Consider the following 15,446-nt stretch of genomic DNA (forward strand, 5'->3'; position numbering starts at 1 on the left):
GTATAAGGAGCAGCAGGACAAACACAAGCTCCTGTAGGAGTGACCTGGGTTATCAGGCAAGTCTGTGATTAGACCTGCACAGAAAATGGAATTTTGTCTACAGGGAAACGACACTGTCCAACACTTCCCAAGCAAAAGCACTCTGACTGTATATTCCTGTCCTCCTCTTTGCCTCTAAGTGGTTACAACAGGCACTACTGACTGGGGACCAATTACAGGGGCCAGTCCAGGCACCAGTCCTTAGATATTTCCTCTGTGCATGTCTCACGTTTAGCTGTATGGCATTGAGGCAGCCTGGACTTGGAAGGTAAATCACAAAATTAAGAGCAGAACACCAGAACATTTTTCATGACCTTTCTAATGAAGATATTCGGGTCTCAAAATGTTACTAGCTGAAAGGACACTCAGGCCTTTTCTTTTCTAACAGCTCTGTGGTGGGAATACGAATGACTCTGCACCACCACATAAAAGATATAAATATGAAAGGGAGAGAAAAATGGTTTAGGTCAGTCCAAATGCATCTCATTAAGGAAGAAATAACATCAAGAAAAACAAAATTAAGGGTTGGGGTGAAGGACTGTGTAGCTGAGAGTGTGACATTCCATATATAATTCTCGCCAAGAAAATGGCTCATCTTACATGTCTTTGCATGCGGGAAACATGCAAAACAACCGCAAGATTAGATGCCTACCATCATGTTTTATTGTATATATGCATGCCTCCTAGTGAAAAGAGCCACTGATTTGTGAGGCTACTTCCCTTTCTGTGGTTTTCTGAACCTCTGCTGATTTCCTCTTGGGGAGCTTTTAGATTGTGTCCTTACTAAAATGGAGGCTCAGTGTTCCCCTGGACCCTCGCATGGTTAAGCACTTAGCCACTGCCACAATGGGAAACACCTTTTACAATTCAATTTGATCTTTCTCAAGGATTACTAGAAGCACCTACTCTCACTGTAGCAAAATGTTAGGCTGCAATAAATGATTTCACCATAAGAGGTTTTAACTGTCATAGGCATCAAAATGGCTTTGCAATGGTTATGAGTAGATTTAACTCAGAAGTTTGACAGTCCCATGTGCTCAACAGCATACTGAATGATTCAGTAATGATAGTGTACATATCTCCCCAGGGGACCCCAGTGTGAAGATGCACAGACACTTAGAGCTCACAGCCCCATCCCCAGAAACAACGAGGCATCTCACTCCCTTGGCTGCATATGGGCAGGGAACCAGCTTTTCTTTCAGATCACACTTAGCATCAGTGAGTGAAGGAACCAGGGATGATTACACCTCACTGCTGGAGGTATGTGACAAGTCTCCCCCCCTTCCTTCACCTCACGTTGCATTAACTGTCTGCAAGGGGATTTTTATGCCATTTGCAAAACTGTGGCAGTAGAGATAAGCAGCAAGGTGTGGCAGGAAACATTATCAGAGGAACAGATACACAGCCCACAGCTGATACTAGACTAGGGTGCAAACTACCTGTTTTATGCCTGTGTTGCAAAAGGCAACACCTCCTACAGCACAGTACCTGTAAGCTGGGGTGCTGGAATGGGTCCAGAAAGGAAAGGAAGGATTTTCCAGCACACCACCACACTTCAGATGATGCCTGGGGCATGGAAAAGGAAACCACCTTGCTCTGTTTAAGATAAAAGCTTATGCTGAAACAGGGTTACTTCGAGCTTGGTATCTGGAGCAGGTGCATACATTTGGCTGGCTTTCTTGGTGAGTGCAGCATTCACAACTGGAGACAGACTTTTTCAAAAGAGCTGATATCTCATTTGGGCAACAAACTTTGTGTCCAGGTTTTCAAAACAGAGCTCCTCGTGCTGGGAGTGAGCATGTTTTAAAAACGGAACCTGTAATGACAGTCACTAGAAGTCTTACAAGTCAGCACTACAGGTGCTCAGCATCTGTGGAGGTAGCAGCATGTGTTAAACACTCTTGAGTGGATGTCTCAAAATTCCTCTTGCCCTCTCTGGGACACAGGGCAAATTCCCAGCCACTTAAATGACTTCACATATTCAAGCCCACCGGTATGTAGATAAATATTTCTATGTTTTAGACTACTAAAATGCAATTAAGATGCTTTCTAGGTAGACCTGAGTAGTGAGAAGTTTTCTGGAGGAGGTTTTGGAAGTAAATACTTAAACTACAAATTTCTCATAGAAATTTGATTTCTTCAAATAGATTTCAAAGCAATCTTTCACTTAGCAGCAGAACATGATTTATTCTGCATATGGACCTGTGACCAATCCTTCTGTCCTTCCCAAATGCCTCCCTACAATTGCTAACACAGGGAAATCTGAAGTGCTCCAGCTGCCAGATGAATCATATACATGCTGTACACAAGTCATGCAACACAATTCCACTTCTGAGATTGTGATAAATATGGTTTCACAAGTAATTCTTCTGATATGGCTTACAGAAACCATAGCAAACACAGGGAACATACACACTAGACATCAAGGTAAGAGATGCCTGAGAAAGTGTGTGTGCAATTAACTTCCCTCTCGATGAGGATATGGCCAGTGAAAGAACTCTGACAAATGCAGGGCTGATATATGTCAGAAGACAACATGAATGTGAATAATGAAAAACCATTTCACAGGCTTCTAAAACTAAAATGGCCAGCTCCTGTAAAAATGCTGGAGGAAGAAATAGGTAAGTGTGGGCCCAGGAAAGTCAGCTATAAAACAAAGGAGGTTCCAAACTCAGTTTGAATGATTCTATACAAAAGGAAATTTCAGAGAAACCATACCATATCTGCTCTGAAAGATTATTTCTTCAAGGTGAGGTCTAGTTTGAGTAGAAAGTGCCAGAAACATTTCCACCAGTGACAGCTAAAAACTACAGAGAGATGCAAAGTACACCTGCGGTTTTTTAGTAACTATGTTTCCAATTTTATAATAGCGAATACAAAACTTTTCCTTAACCAGTACAAAATAAGTTTCTTTCCTAGGAAACTAGTTCGGTTTTCAAAGCAGCCTCTGTTAGAGCTGACAAGTGCTTCAAACCATGAACACCTTAAAGGAGTGAACTTGAAATAAATCAGCCATACAGGTGAACACATTGGATGCCTGCAAGCAAGGCAGGCATTACAAGAGAGTAATCCCAGACATGCATCCTACTAGATTGCAACAGTCAGTGTGACAGTGGATACTGCCTTCAGAATGACTGCACCTGCAACCGGTCCTACTGGGGCTCTCCAGACAACTCTTGGACAACTCCCAAGCGCAGAAAAAAGTCCTGTTTTTCATGCCTTCCTAATTATTCCTAGTCACTATCAATGTTTTGTGCTTCATGTTGTCTTCCACCAAAAAAATCCCATGATTTTTGGCAAAAACTGTTGCATCAGTGAGAGGGTTCCCCCTAAATTCAAAAAGACCTTGATAAAACCATTTGTTAATGATTCCAAAAACTTGTAAGGACTGTGAAAATTCTGCAAAAGACATATGGAATATAGAAAGACTCAAAACAAGCGCATGTTAAACATTTCCAAAATGTTCCAAGTTTTGGAATGCTAAAATATGTTGGAGCATTCAAACATTTCCAAAATGTTTTAGCATTTTTATGCATACAGAAACTTTAATCAGAATATTATAATCCAGGACCCAGAAGTGAATATTGCATGCCCTGATAGGGGACTGCCAGTCTCCCTTTCCAAATGAGAAAATCTTCATCCTTATTAACTTCCAGTATGTGCTATCACATCAGAAACTTAAATTTATCTCATATATAAATCTTCCTAGGAAACTTTTTGGGAAAAATACACATTAAAAAAAAAAAAATTAATTTGGCAGGGAAATCTGACACTCTTCTGCACATGTATGGCTATTTGAAGCAGATCATGAGTTTGCAATTTATTATTTTTGATCCTGTCTGCAATGAAGAAAATGGACTCCTGAGATCTCTTCCAACCTTTCATTTTTGCTATTCTAATACTGGATTGATTCCCAGGCAAATGAATTACTGGATGCAATGCAGGTTAGACACTCCATGGTACATAATGAATGGAAGGTTTATTACTATTTATATATACAAAATTTGTGCACGTGGCTTTACAATTAGCTCACGGGTTTAACTTCCAGACGTGTACGCAGTAGAAAAGAGAAAAAGCAAGGTTTGTGTCTGTGCTCATAAATTCTTTCCATGTAAGATTTGTCTCCTCTTGCTCTGTCCTTGACTGAGTTTTCCCTGCCCATAGTCCCAGGAAGGCACAGGTTTATTTGAGGAATTACTCCTACCCTGTTGTGGTAGAACAAGTCCTATTGCTGTGATTTGCCACGAGTATTGAGGGGAAAAGAGAAAGCCAAGGGCCTACAGTATGAGTCCTCCCCTGGTACACACCTGTAACACATTTCCACAATAGCTCAGCAGACGCCCATGTCCAAGAAGCTCTTCAAGGGCACATAGTACAGCACAGTTGAGCAGGTTTGCCAAGCCTGCTGGCACTCTGGCTCTGCCCAGGTCCTGGCCAAAAGTCTGCTTTCGAGGCATAATCCCCGAAGCATTCAACCACCAAACAAGTGGTTCCACAGGAGCTGAAGGGGGCTGGGGAAACCAGGCACAGCACTGCTAAAACAGCAGCAGCTGCTGCTCAGCGTGGGTAATTTCTCTTTACTTTCCTGCTGGGAAACCTACTCTAAAGACAACATTCACGATGGGTCTGAGTGGAAGGCTGTCAGTTGGTATTCCTCATCCCCCTCCATCCTGGTGCTTCCCCATGGCATGACAGCCCTCCTGAAATCCAAGTGTGTACCTCTTTTCAAGATGCCCGAAGAGTGGGTCACCTCTCCAGGTCCCTATGAGGGCAGGCTGGTAGGCACCTCCAGGTGCACAGGACACTGCCAGGGACAGCAGGTCTGGACAGGGTTCACCCACCTCTGCCTCCCACACCGTCCTGTCCTGGGCACCAATGGAACAGGCTGTGCAGCGTTGGCATAGCCCATGGGTGCTTGGCCCACCTGCCTTGGCAACAGGGGTTACAGGGGTGACATCACCTGCCCTGGCATTCCAGTCCCAGCCAGTGATGGCTCTGATGTCACAGCAGAGTCGAACAGCTCCCAAGCAGGGCAGGGTGGGGCCACACCTTGACTCCCTGGTGACTCCCCCAGGGGGCCTCCCCTACCCTCCCAGAGCTCTACCCCCAGAGTTACCACACACCTCATTAGCCGAGGGGTGGCTGTTGCTGTGCCTGGTCCTCACAGGGCTCCCCAGACAATGCAGAGCAAAGGCACAGATGCCACCCAAGGGGCAGTGTTATCTCAGGACGGGGAAGCAGATCACCTGAGTGTAACTAAGAGCAGTTTCCTTCCTAGGACAGGGCACGGGGAACAGCAGATAGAAGGGCTGTACCAGCACTGGCAGGTACAGTGAGGGCACAGGAGAAGCAAGAGGAAGGCTGGAGACTGCAGAAGGCCCAGAGTGGGGAGGAACAGCTCAGGTGAAGCTGATGCCATGGATGAGTGAGGAAAATCTCAGGCAGCACTCCCGCAGCAGTGTGAGTTTGGCACAGCTGGCACTGTGCTGGCACAGCTGGCCCACTGCCAGGAGAGCTCTGAGTCTCTCCTTTTCTGCTTTTCCCCTTCCCTTACAGGGAGCAGCACACCTCTTTAAAAGGCAATTCAAGCCTCTCCTCCTTAGTAGAATAAAGGTAGAGATCATAGAACCATAGAATATCCTAAGTTGTAAGGGAACCACAAGGATCATTGAGACTAACTCCATGGGACAACCCCCAGAAAATCACACCACGTGCCTGAGTGTGTTGTCCAAGCACTTCAGGAGCTGTGGCAGGCTTGGTGCTGATGGAAAGAGGGAAGGCACACTCCGGCTTTGTCTAGAATACCGTTTTAACTCACGGTAATTGCTCCCCAATTAGCCAGAGTTAGCTAACACATTTGTAAACACCAGCCTAGGCACTGCACAAACATTTGTTCTAAGACAGATATGTAAAATAGTTAAGTGGGTGCTAAGGCAATTAGGTATAATCTTATTACTTCCCTTTCCCGCATCCCCTTTTCACCCTTTGCTGGAGTGCAGACCTGAGTTCGGTAGCAGAGGACTTTTTTTTCAAAAGGCACTACAAAGGTAAACCTTAGGGCTATCTCATGCAAAACCCTGATAAGGTGCTATTAGTTCCCAGCCAACTTTCAAAGACAGAGTACCAGAGGGTTTTATAGTAACAGACATTCAATGCACACAGAATCCACTAAGTAGGTGTAAAAGCCTTCTGAGTTTCTCAATTTTGATTTATATTCTCTTTAAAAAAATCATTAGGCAGTAGATTTTCTGGTGTTCTTTATACAGACAGACCCCTCATCCCCTTTGTTATGGCTGTATTTCAAAATGTAAGGTTTCAACGTGACATTCACACTTCTGCTACTTTAGCACGCGCAGCAACACGTTCCCCTCTGATTTTATTTCAAAGATGCCTTATCAGTCTTTATATATGATCATAATGTGGAGCATATATCAACGGGATTCTTCAGAGCTGGAGAAGAATTGCAATCTCTGAGCGCTTTCACAATCCCATGAGCAAAAAAGCAGGTTAGGGTTTTCCAAATCTAGCTTCCAGCTCCACACACATATCTCCCTCCCCTCACTTGTCAGAAATCTGTAGCTTGTATCCAAAGCAGAACAGAAACTGGCATCTGGATGTAAAACATCCATTTCTGCAAGGTTCTTGGGATACAATGTAACACATTCTTCTCAGTCCAGGTCCGAATAGACAATGTAGTCTCTAAATGAGCCACTTTCTGTTTGCTCTTCTGCAGGGCTGGCAAGCAAGCTGCAAAGGGCTCACCATCAACATCCCAGGCTGTGCTTCCCTTAAGATTGAGAGCAACCACCACTCCCTTTTGCAAGTGTGCCATTTGGCGCGCTTTGGTTTGGATGACCAAACTTCATCATAGTAAAGTATTTCTTAACAAGTCAGCTCTCACGTGAATTCAAAATGACACCGATTTCACAGCTAACACACCCAGCACAAACAAATTTCAAAATTATTCACAGAAATTTTATAACATTTTCCTTCTGGGTCTGAAAGAGAGAAAGAGTCTTAGAATTCCTATCATCCAATGTTTCAGTCTTATTTCTTGAAATGCCCTAAACTGCTCAATTTCAGGCTGTTTTAGCATTAAGATGCATTTTCCTTTTGTCTTACAAAAGCCTGAGGAAGGTTAAACACCTCCATTCTTTTGCTAGAGGCTGTGCTACGTAGATCATATCTCCTGTGATTTAACTCTGCTTTGTCAGAAGGAAGCCACGATCATGTACCATTTTGCTCTTCTCTTCAAGTTAAGCTGTCTAGAGAAGATGGCAAAAATGACAATCCCCTAAACCTAATAAAGGAAAAGAAAATTAAATTAGCTTCATTTTTTTTGGAATTAATTAGAAATAAAAAGTTTGAGTCTACTAAAAATGCATATGATTTTGCTTGGGTCAAAACTTGACCCAAATTCCTCCACATTCACTTTAGTAATAACAGCATGGGGGAGGGAAGAAAAACTCTGAGAAATTGTTTTTGCACAAAAAAATTCCAAAACTACTTTAGTTTCAGCTGCCTATGGGTGCTTGGCAAAACAGCTCACCTGTGTTTTGAGCAAATGATCTTTAGCCTAGATATGCTTGGTCACACTCACCAGTTTTAGCAATAAGAAATCACTTAATTAATTTGCAGCTTTCTGTTGTTAAAGGAAGATGTCAGTCAGAGCACCTGGAAGAGGCCAGGTTTCTGCTTGCCACGAGGCGGGTAAGCTGTGGATGTTGGTAGCCAGCACTGCCCTGCCTTGCTGCTGCTGAGGGTGCTGGGTTGGTAGTGCCAGTCATGATGGGACTGTGCTATGCATGTGCATTCAAGCAAACGAAAGTAATAGGGAGAGCCACTGTCAAAAGTAACAATAACAACAAAAAAATAAAGACGAAAGAAAGGGGAAAAAAAAAAGTGCATTTTTAACCTCATGGCAACTGTCAGAAGTTATCTCAAGTGGAAAAATATCACACTGATAGCATACTTTGGTTTTACCACAAGATAAACTTGGTGATGTCAGCCTCAGGCTCAGCTAACTCTAGCTGACCTGACCTAGATTACAGTAAAAAAAAAACCCACAAAAAACCCAACAAAACAACCTGACTTTTCTGTGATTTTCTGCCTCTGTTAACCACATTACGCTAAAAAAAAAAAGACCTAAAATGCACCAAAGTCATTTCACAAAGCAGACAAAATTGCTTTCAGATCATAACAAGCAACTTGTTTTCCACATCAAATTGAAGCCTGTAACTAAGAAGTCAGCCACCATCCCCATAGACTTCCCTACATTCTTGCAATATTATGAAGCAATATATTGCCTAGATCAAATCCCTTAACACCAGGATCTACTCTGATGGTTTCTCTGGCAGATCACCAGGGCAAGTGACAGTGTCCCCAGCAGGCTGCAGGTGACATACACCGACCCCACATATATGGAAGGCCACGATGCTGTACTCAGTGTGGATGCATGTTTGAAGGAAGGAGACATTTAGCCTACTGATCTCAGAAGATTCCAGATACAACTGGTATGAAAGAGAGGTGGAAAGTGTAGTCTATGTGTGCCCTGAGACTCAGCGCCCTTGGCCCAGGCGCTGCCTCCAGTGTGGGAAACTGAATGTTGCTTTTGGGAACGAGCAGCAGCTCTGCCATTTACATACATTAATCCTTGGAAGTACAGAAGGCATTATCATTTGCCAGACTTGTTTGCATAATGAGGAACTCTCAAGAGAAATTTCTTGGAGAAGTGTTGCCATTAAGGTGCGTGTGTGATACCACGGCATTTCTATTCAGCTCCCAAAGCCTTTCTCCCCTCCCCCTCCCACTTACACCCACTCATTGGAAAGGCGAGTTCCCTGCAAGAGCTCCTCGGAGCAACGCTGTTGGATGGAGCTCATGTGCCACGTTCTCAGAAGGTTTTCAGATCCCCTGACACCCTCCACACCCAGCCCTGCTCACTCAGCCCAAGGGGTTATGCCATGCCATTGACCTACTTCCTCCTTAAGCAGGTACTGGGGCAGGCAAGACTTTTGCCTGGCTAATTCATTGTTGGTGAATAGATATAATTTTCTCAACTTTTTCCCACAAAAGGGGATTGGGCCACATTGCGGTGAGAAGGACTGGGTAAGTAAAGGAACCAAACAAAGACTGTTTTGTACATGAGATGATCTATACCCTCCTGCAGAAATATAGGGAAGGAAAGTGAGAGAGAGAAAGTAATGTTTTTGAACTACTGGTGTCCTCTTGAATCTAAGCAGTGGCAGCATGGGCAGCAGAGGGGCTGCTGTGCTACCAACGGGGAGGCTTCTGGCATCACCCTGGATGATGGACCTCAGCTCTCCCTTCTTTCTGCAGCCATGTGGTGGTCCAGAGCCCGCCAAGTCTCAACAGAGCGTGAGAGCCTATGTTGCCAGGCAGCCTAAATAACGGCCTCTAATGGGTTCGGCAGTGTTTTAAGAGCCTGAAAAATGGTGGAGGAAGCTATCCCGTTCCTCTTCCTCCCCTGCCACTGCCCCTTCCACTAACTCAGATGCATTATCAGGACTGGAAGTGCCAGCAAGCTTTTGCTTTCCCTCAGGGGCTAGCAGCACCAGGGAAGGGAACCACCGCCAGCCAGTCTCACAGGTTTCCCCATTTGTTTTCATTTTGTCATCAGATATTTCTATTTAAGCTGCTTAGAAGGATATCTCAATAAAAGCCCTGCTGGGCTCAAGGAGATAGAGGTTGACAGAGAGTATGCCTCCCTCCTTCCTCCTGAACATTACCCTCTTGCCAAAACATCTAGTCATACTGTGAAGGAGATGGGGAGAGCAGGCATGCCCAGCAGCTCTCTTCCCAATTTCCTGCCACCTTAGCTGTTGATGGAAACTGAATTGTTTATGAAGCACAAGTACCCTGCAAACCAGCTCAACAGTTCAGCAGTTAGGGTGCTAAATCGACACCATCGAGGTCTGAAGAGATGGCCTACTCCACTCACACGATTTAGACTGCAGCACAAAAACATTTACATTAATGTACAGGTTTCCATACAAAATGCCTTCAAACTCATTCCTGCAGATCTTGGGGAACTGCATGGTTTTAGCTCAGGGTCCATCCTTCTGCATACTGAAGAGAAGTCAAACATTTGCATGAAGATTGTGTACCTATCCTTCAAAAAGCAAATGCTAACTGGCAGCTGAGGGTACCTCTACATCATACATTGCCTGAAAGGATTAGCTTAGATATCACTCCTGCATGATGCTGCACTGCACACAGTGTAGGTGTACCTGAGTTGCCCTTACTGATGACCACTGTAAGACAATCTTGAGCCAACCTGAGATACCACAGCCAAAGGCCAGAGATGCAAATATATGTAGCTCTTCCAGATGATTACACTTCCAAGGGAAAAAGTGTGGTTATTTCCAGTTAGGAGTGGGAAGATTACCCAGTGGGAATTATGAATGGAAACTCAGGATTCCTACACATGAGATCTGGATTTTACTCCCAGCTCTGCTGCTGACAAACTGTGTGGATCTGGGCACTTCATCTATCTACACTTCGCTTTCCCTTGCATAAAATTGTGGATGTCTTTGTAAACCTGTCCTTGAGCAGAACACAGCACACAAGTGCTTGTTGTTGTCACTGGTGTCACACTGATGGCCCATGTGCAGTTTGCACAGCTGAGTACAGTCAGGCTGTAGGGGTCCATGGTTCCCTGCATCAGTGTTTGTGCCAGGCAGTGCCTGCTGGGCAATGCCTGCCTGTGCTCCCCCAGTGCAGCCTGCGCACAGCTGTATGCAGCTGTCACATCATCTCTGGAGGAGATCACATCTTCTGTCACATTCCCCTGCACACTCAGCGATATATATTCACACTCTGGATGAGGATGACTGTAAGTGGGATATATATTTAGATCTGACTATCTCTGTGTGCATCTCTGGGTACACATGCATGCGAGAATTGGGTCAGAAGAATCTCTTTCCCCGTTCATGTTACTCATCACAAAATCCCTATACCCAATGTCACCTTTGCAAGTTGTTTTGCAAGCCCCTGATTAAAACATCTGCTTCTCTTCCTGCTTTGCTGAGTGAGGAGAACATCCACAGAAAGAAATGGAAGAAGCCATTAGCTTAGTCTCTAAGGGGGAACCCTTGAACAGCTCAGAAAAGCCTGTGCCAAGGGGAGGACACTGGAAAGTGGGAGCCAGCCAAGGAAAGAGACAGATGGAGCCAGCTCCACTCCAGTTCTCTGCTGCCTTTGCTGCACTGTGCACATAATATTCTTACAAGGTCTAATTTATAAACCCAGCTCATGTTTATAAACTCTCCTGTCCTAATGGAAATGAAAACATTAATACAACCCAAGGATTCTTCACTTTCCAGGTTTTAATTAAAATCATAGGCGTTAAGAAGCAAGAGTGTCTTCGTGGAATACAAGTCTAATGAAGTATTTCCTCACACAGCACAAATCTCTGTGTGCAGTCCCAGCTCGCTGGCACTGGGTGCCCAAAACACCGACCCCCTGGAACCAGGAGTTCACATCTTGAAAATTAGAAAAACAAATAATCCTGCAGTTTGTTTCAAATAAATGTAGGTGCCAAGATGGAGCTGGAAAAATACTACTAAGTAGGTAAGAGAAACCCCAACAATCTAGCACAGTCATAAAACATGACCTCTTAATTGGCTAACTGGAGGTGATAGTGACTACTTTGGACTCTAAGGAGGGGGTGCTGCATGGCAAAAAGGAGAAAACTTGATGTGGGGGCAGCGTGTGAAGGCACAGAAGAGGAGGGGCAATGGGGAAGCAGTAGCAAAATGAGAAAAGGCAGCACAGGAGGTTGGAGCAAGGGGAGTTAAGGGCACTGGTGAGGCAGGTAAAAATGTAAACACATGAAAATTGCAAGACCAGATCACACAGACCTGTTCCCTCTGTTTCCCACGGGACCAAAGAAAAAAGAAGGAAAGGAACCAGCATGGAGCGACCTGCATGTATAGATACAGTTGAAGAGACTGATCTTTGGAAGATGTAAAGCTGGCTGGAGGTCAAGGCTGATGGCAAAGCACCAGTTACTGCAAAATAAAGCCCAGCAGAAGGAGTAATTTCCCTTCACCATCATCCTGCTCACTCCAGGACTGCTTTCAACTCTACTGCATAATGATGCCTGCCTTGTCATAGGAGGCACACGCAAAAAAGAAAGGGAGGAGACCCTGAAAGGCAAAGCCAGAATGAAAGTGACAAAGCAGCACAGAGATGTGAGGGCTCTAAATGGGGAGAGGGTGACTTTGCCTCCCCAGTTCCCGTTGCACCTCAAAGAAGAATATTGGCATTGTTGGCATCCCTCAAGCAGCTTAACAACAATGTTATATAGATTTGGCCTTATTTTAAGTGCATCTCAATCTAGGGGAGCCAGAGATGGACTTCAGTCAGAATAGTGTGGGTGTGTGGTCCCAGGCTCCAGTCAGGACTCTGAAAGTTTTCATCAGCCATACTTTGGTCTGAATCTTATTTCTAAAAGATTGTGTCATATTGCAACCAGTAGGTTGCTTGTCCCATATTCTTCCTGGTTTAGGGCAAGTCCACCTGCTTAATTGTTTCCAATGATGTTCCTATTATGCTTGGTTTATTCTGTATCATAGTGAGATTAAAAAAAGAAAAAGGTTTTTTCTCCCCCTATTGTTCCTTTTCTTTAGTATTTGTCACCCTGGGAGGCAATGGAAATGCAGAAACACATTGGCAACAAGAATATGACTCACAACTGCAGGAGCTGGAACAACTGTGTACTTGGCCTTACATTCTGGGTTCACCATGTGAGGCTGGAGCAATGGAAAAGAGATGCCTCATTCCCTCACCAAACACTGCTCAAGACCTGAACATGCTTCTTTCAAACCCCAATCCAGACAATAAAGCACATCGAATCACCAAAGACACATCTTGCTTCAGACTCCTGTGCTTACAGAGGCAGCAACGTTCAGAGACAGAAAATCAAGAGATGCTGCAGATTGGACTCAAAGAAAATGGAAGGACTCCTGCCAACCTCAGGTGACGTTGCAAACAAGTGCCTTCTCTGTCAGGAGGGAAGCAGTTTACCTTATGTCTCCCCATCAACACCATACTGCAAGGTGCAATATCTTCAGCTAAAAGAACCCCCTCATCTGAACCCATTCACAGTGCCACATTGAGACAGGACTAAGGTGCTTGGGAAGTGAGGGAAACAAAGGAAGTGCTATATTTAAGAGGTAAACGTGCTTTCTGATCCTTGTAGGTAGCTGTACGCAAGTGCTAATGAGGTCAAAAAAAGGAACTGAAAGCATCACTGAGCTTTGCAAATTGCTTCCTAGTTACTGGCCTAGTGTTGGCAACTCACAGTTTTATTGGGCTACTCCTTTGGTCAAGGTCTGCTCGGTTTATATTAATTTTATCCTGACAATAAAGGGGAGGCTTTAGCCTCATTTAAAAATGCAACACTGCAGAATCAAGTGGAAATGACCTTGCAAATCTAGAGGTTATAAATTAGCCAATGGAAAGGCAAGTTGTGCAGTATTAAGAGGAACAGGGAAAATATGTACACTTACACATATTTGACTAATGGTTTATATTTTATAGTACCTTCTCTTAGAAGATCTCAAAGTACTTTACAGTAAATAGAAAAAAAGAAACAGAAAAAAAAGAATAATACTTTGAATGTCTGATCCTGCATTCACAAGCCCCACTCCCAGATGGTTACACCAGTTGATACCATCTGGAGACCAGGACTGTCAGTCATTTCCCTGTGCCCAAAGCAGAGGTAAAACACAAAGAGACCAAAAAGCTCTGTCCATGACATCACTCCCTTGAAATGAAACAAGAGTCTGGTGCTGGCTTTGTACAGACCCATAAATCTCTTGTCAGCCAGTCTCAACTGCCTTTTGTCCTACTTTAGGTTTTTCTCTGGGATGGTGCCATCAACATCAGTATGATGAAGGACAGGTACTAAGAAAGATCTTCCAAATTTGGTCTGTTCCTTTTGCAAGTAAGTTCTTATTAGCAGATAAATATTCTACCCCAGTCATTGCTGTCATACCTAAGCACCCATTGACACTGTCCTTACTCCCTTCAAGTTAGTGACAGATAAGCAAAAATATTGTAAGACCAAGGTCAAGTTTAGAATCATAAAAGCTCAAAGAAAACTCACAGCTTTTGCAGGTTGGTCCTGCAAGAGATGCCAGCAAGTGACTTAGCCAAGATCACGGCCACAAGAAAGCAGCAATACTGGGGACTGCCCTTCATCCCCTGAGAATTTAACATGAACCCAAAATAAACTGCTAATACTGACACCATGGCATTTTATTTCAAGACAGTGACTGATTTGACAATGTTTTAATACCTAACAATAGAGATCTCCTTATTAATCTGATAAAACTGACTGACACCTTTTTTTTTTTTTTTTTTTTTTAATAACCTTGGACTCCCTCTGCTATACCTGGCTATGAAAAGGCAAACACAAACATCTTGGTTTTTCCAATGCTAAGTTAAGAAAGAAAGAAAAGAAACAAAATGAAGACATTTGATTTTGACAGTATCTATCCTGGCATCTCATGACACTGCTTGTGAGAGCTAATGGAGAGTGATCACAATGCCAAAGAAACACGAGCAGACAGAAAGAGCTGTTAAGGAACCAGAATAAGTTGCAAATGCATCTAGACAAGTGATTAGGAATCTCACCTCCTCTCTACCAGCAGTCAGTGACTGTATTCCTCCTACTGGACTCAAGAAAGGTTAGGCCACACCTTCCCTGGTGCCCAAGCTCCCAGAGAAACCTGGGTTCTTATCTGCCAGCAAAGATGCATTTTGATTTTACACACATCAGTTTTGGCTCAGGAAGCCATTCTCAAATTCCTTCCAAATCCTTGCCAAACTGAAATGCCCAGAAAGACAAACTAAAACCTGGCTGTGGCATTTTCATAAGTAACTCTCTGTTTGTCGGTGTGAAAATGTAAAAAGGTAAAAAGGACTACCCCAAATGGGAAGGTTATTATTAAAGGCTCCAGGAATATAGTTTTTTGATTTTTCTATTTCACAGTTGGTTGATTTCAAGCATTCTAATGGCTGCTTGCTACCCTAGTGCCCATCTGTCTATTTTAATAAATGTTCTTGGTAGCACTTACCTGGCAAACGTTCGAACACCCAGCAGCACAAGCAAAGTTCACCCTAAATCAGGGGGCTGGAACAGCAAGCTATATGACAATGATGCAATCATCTTTCTCCCACAACACAGGCACTGGCAGCAGGAGATAGACAGATGGGCAAAACAAGCAGACTAGAAAATGTAATGGGCCTGGTCCCATCTCTCCTTCTTCCATTTTTTCCAGTTAAAGTTTGGGTGAGCAAAGGACAGGTTGCTGTAACACTTGGGTGCCCTGTGCAGACACAGAGGGTGGGTGTCAGTCAGCAAAGATTCATCAGCT

The 15,446-nt window shown here is 44.0% G+C and overlaps 1 protein-coding gene and 1 long non-coding RNA gene across 3 annotated transcripts in view; both read right to left on the minus strand.

Annotated features, from left to right (window-relative positions):
• Nucleotides 1-4,951, minus strand: part of LOC113952030 — a 37,888-nt gene extending 32,937 nt beyond the window's left edge. For both annotated transcript variants that reach the window (XR_003529356.1, XR_003529355.1), the window contains exon 1: nucleotides 4,759-4,951. This is a non-coding gene — a long non-coding RNA (uncharacterized LOC113952030). The remainder of the gene's footprint in view (nucleotides 1-4,758) is intronic.
• LSAMP (limbic system associated membrane protein) overlaps nucleotides 1-15,446 on the minus strand; it is a 1,002,030-nt gene that overhangs the window by 891,088 nt on the left and 95,496 nt on the right. The gene's annotated exons all lie outside the window — the stretch shown is intronic.

This window comes from Corapipo altera, unplaced genomic scaffold (genome assembly GCF_003945725.1).
Source record: "Corapipo altera isolate COAL_440 unplaced genomic scaffold, ASM394572v1 61, whole genome shotgun sequence".
Taxonomy (NCBI): Eukaryota; Metazoa; Chordata; class Aves; order Passeriformes; family Pipridae; genus Corapipo; species Corapipo altera.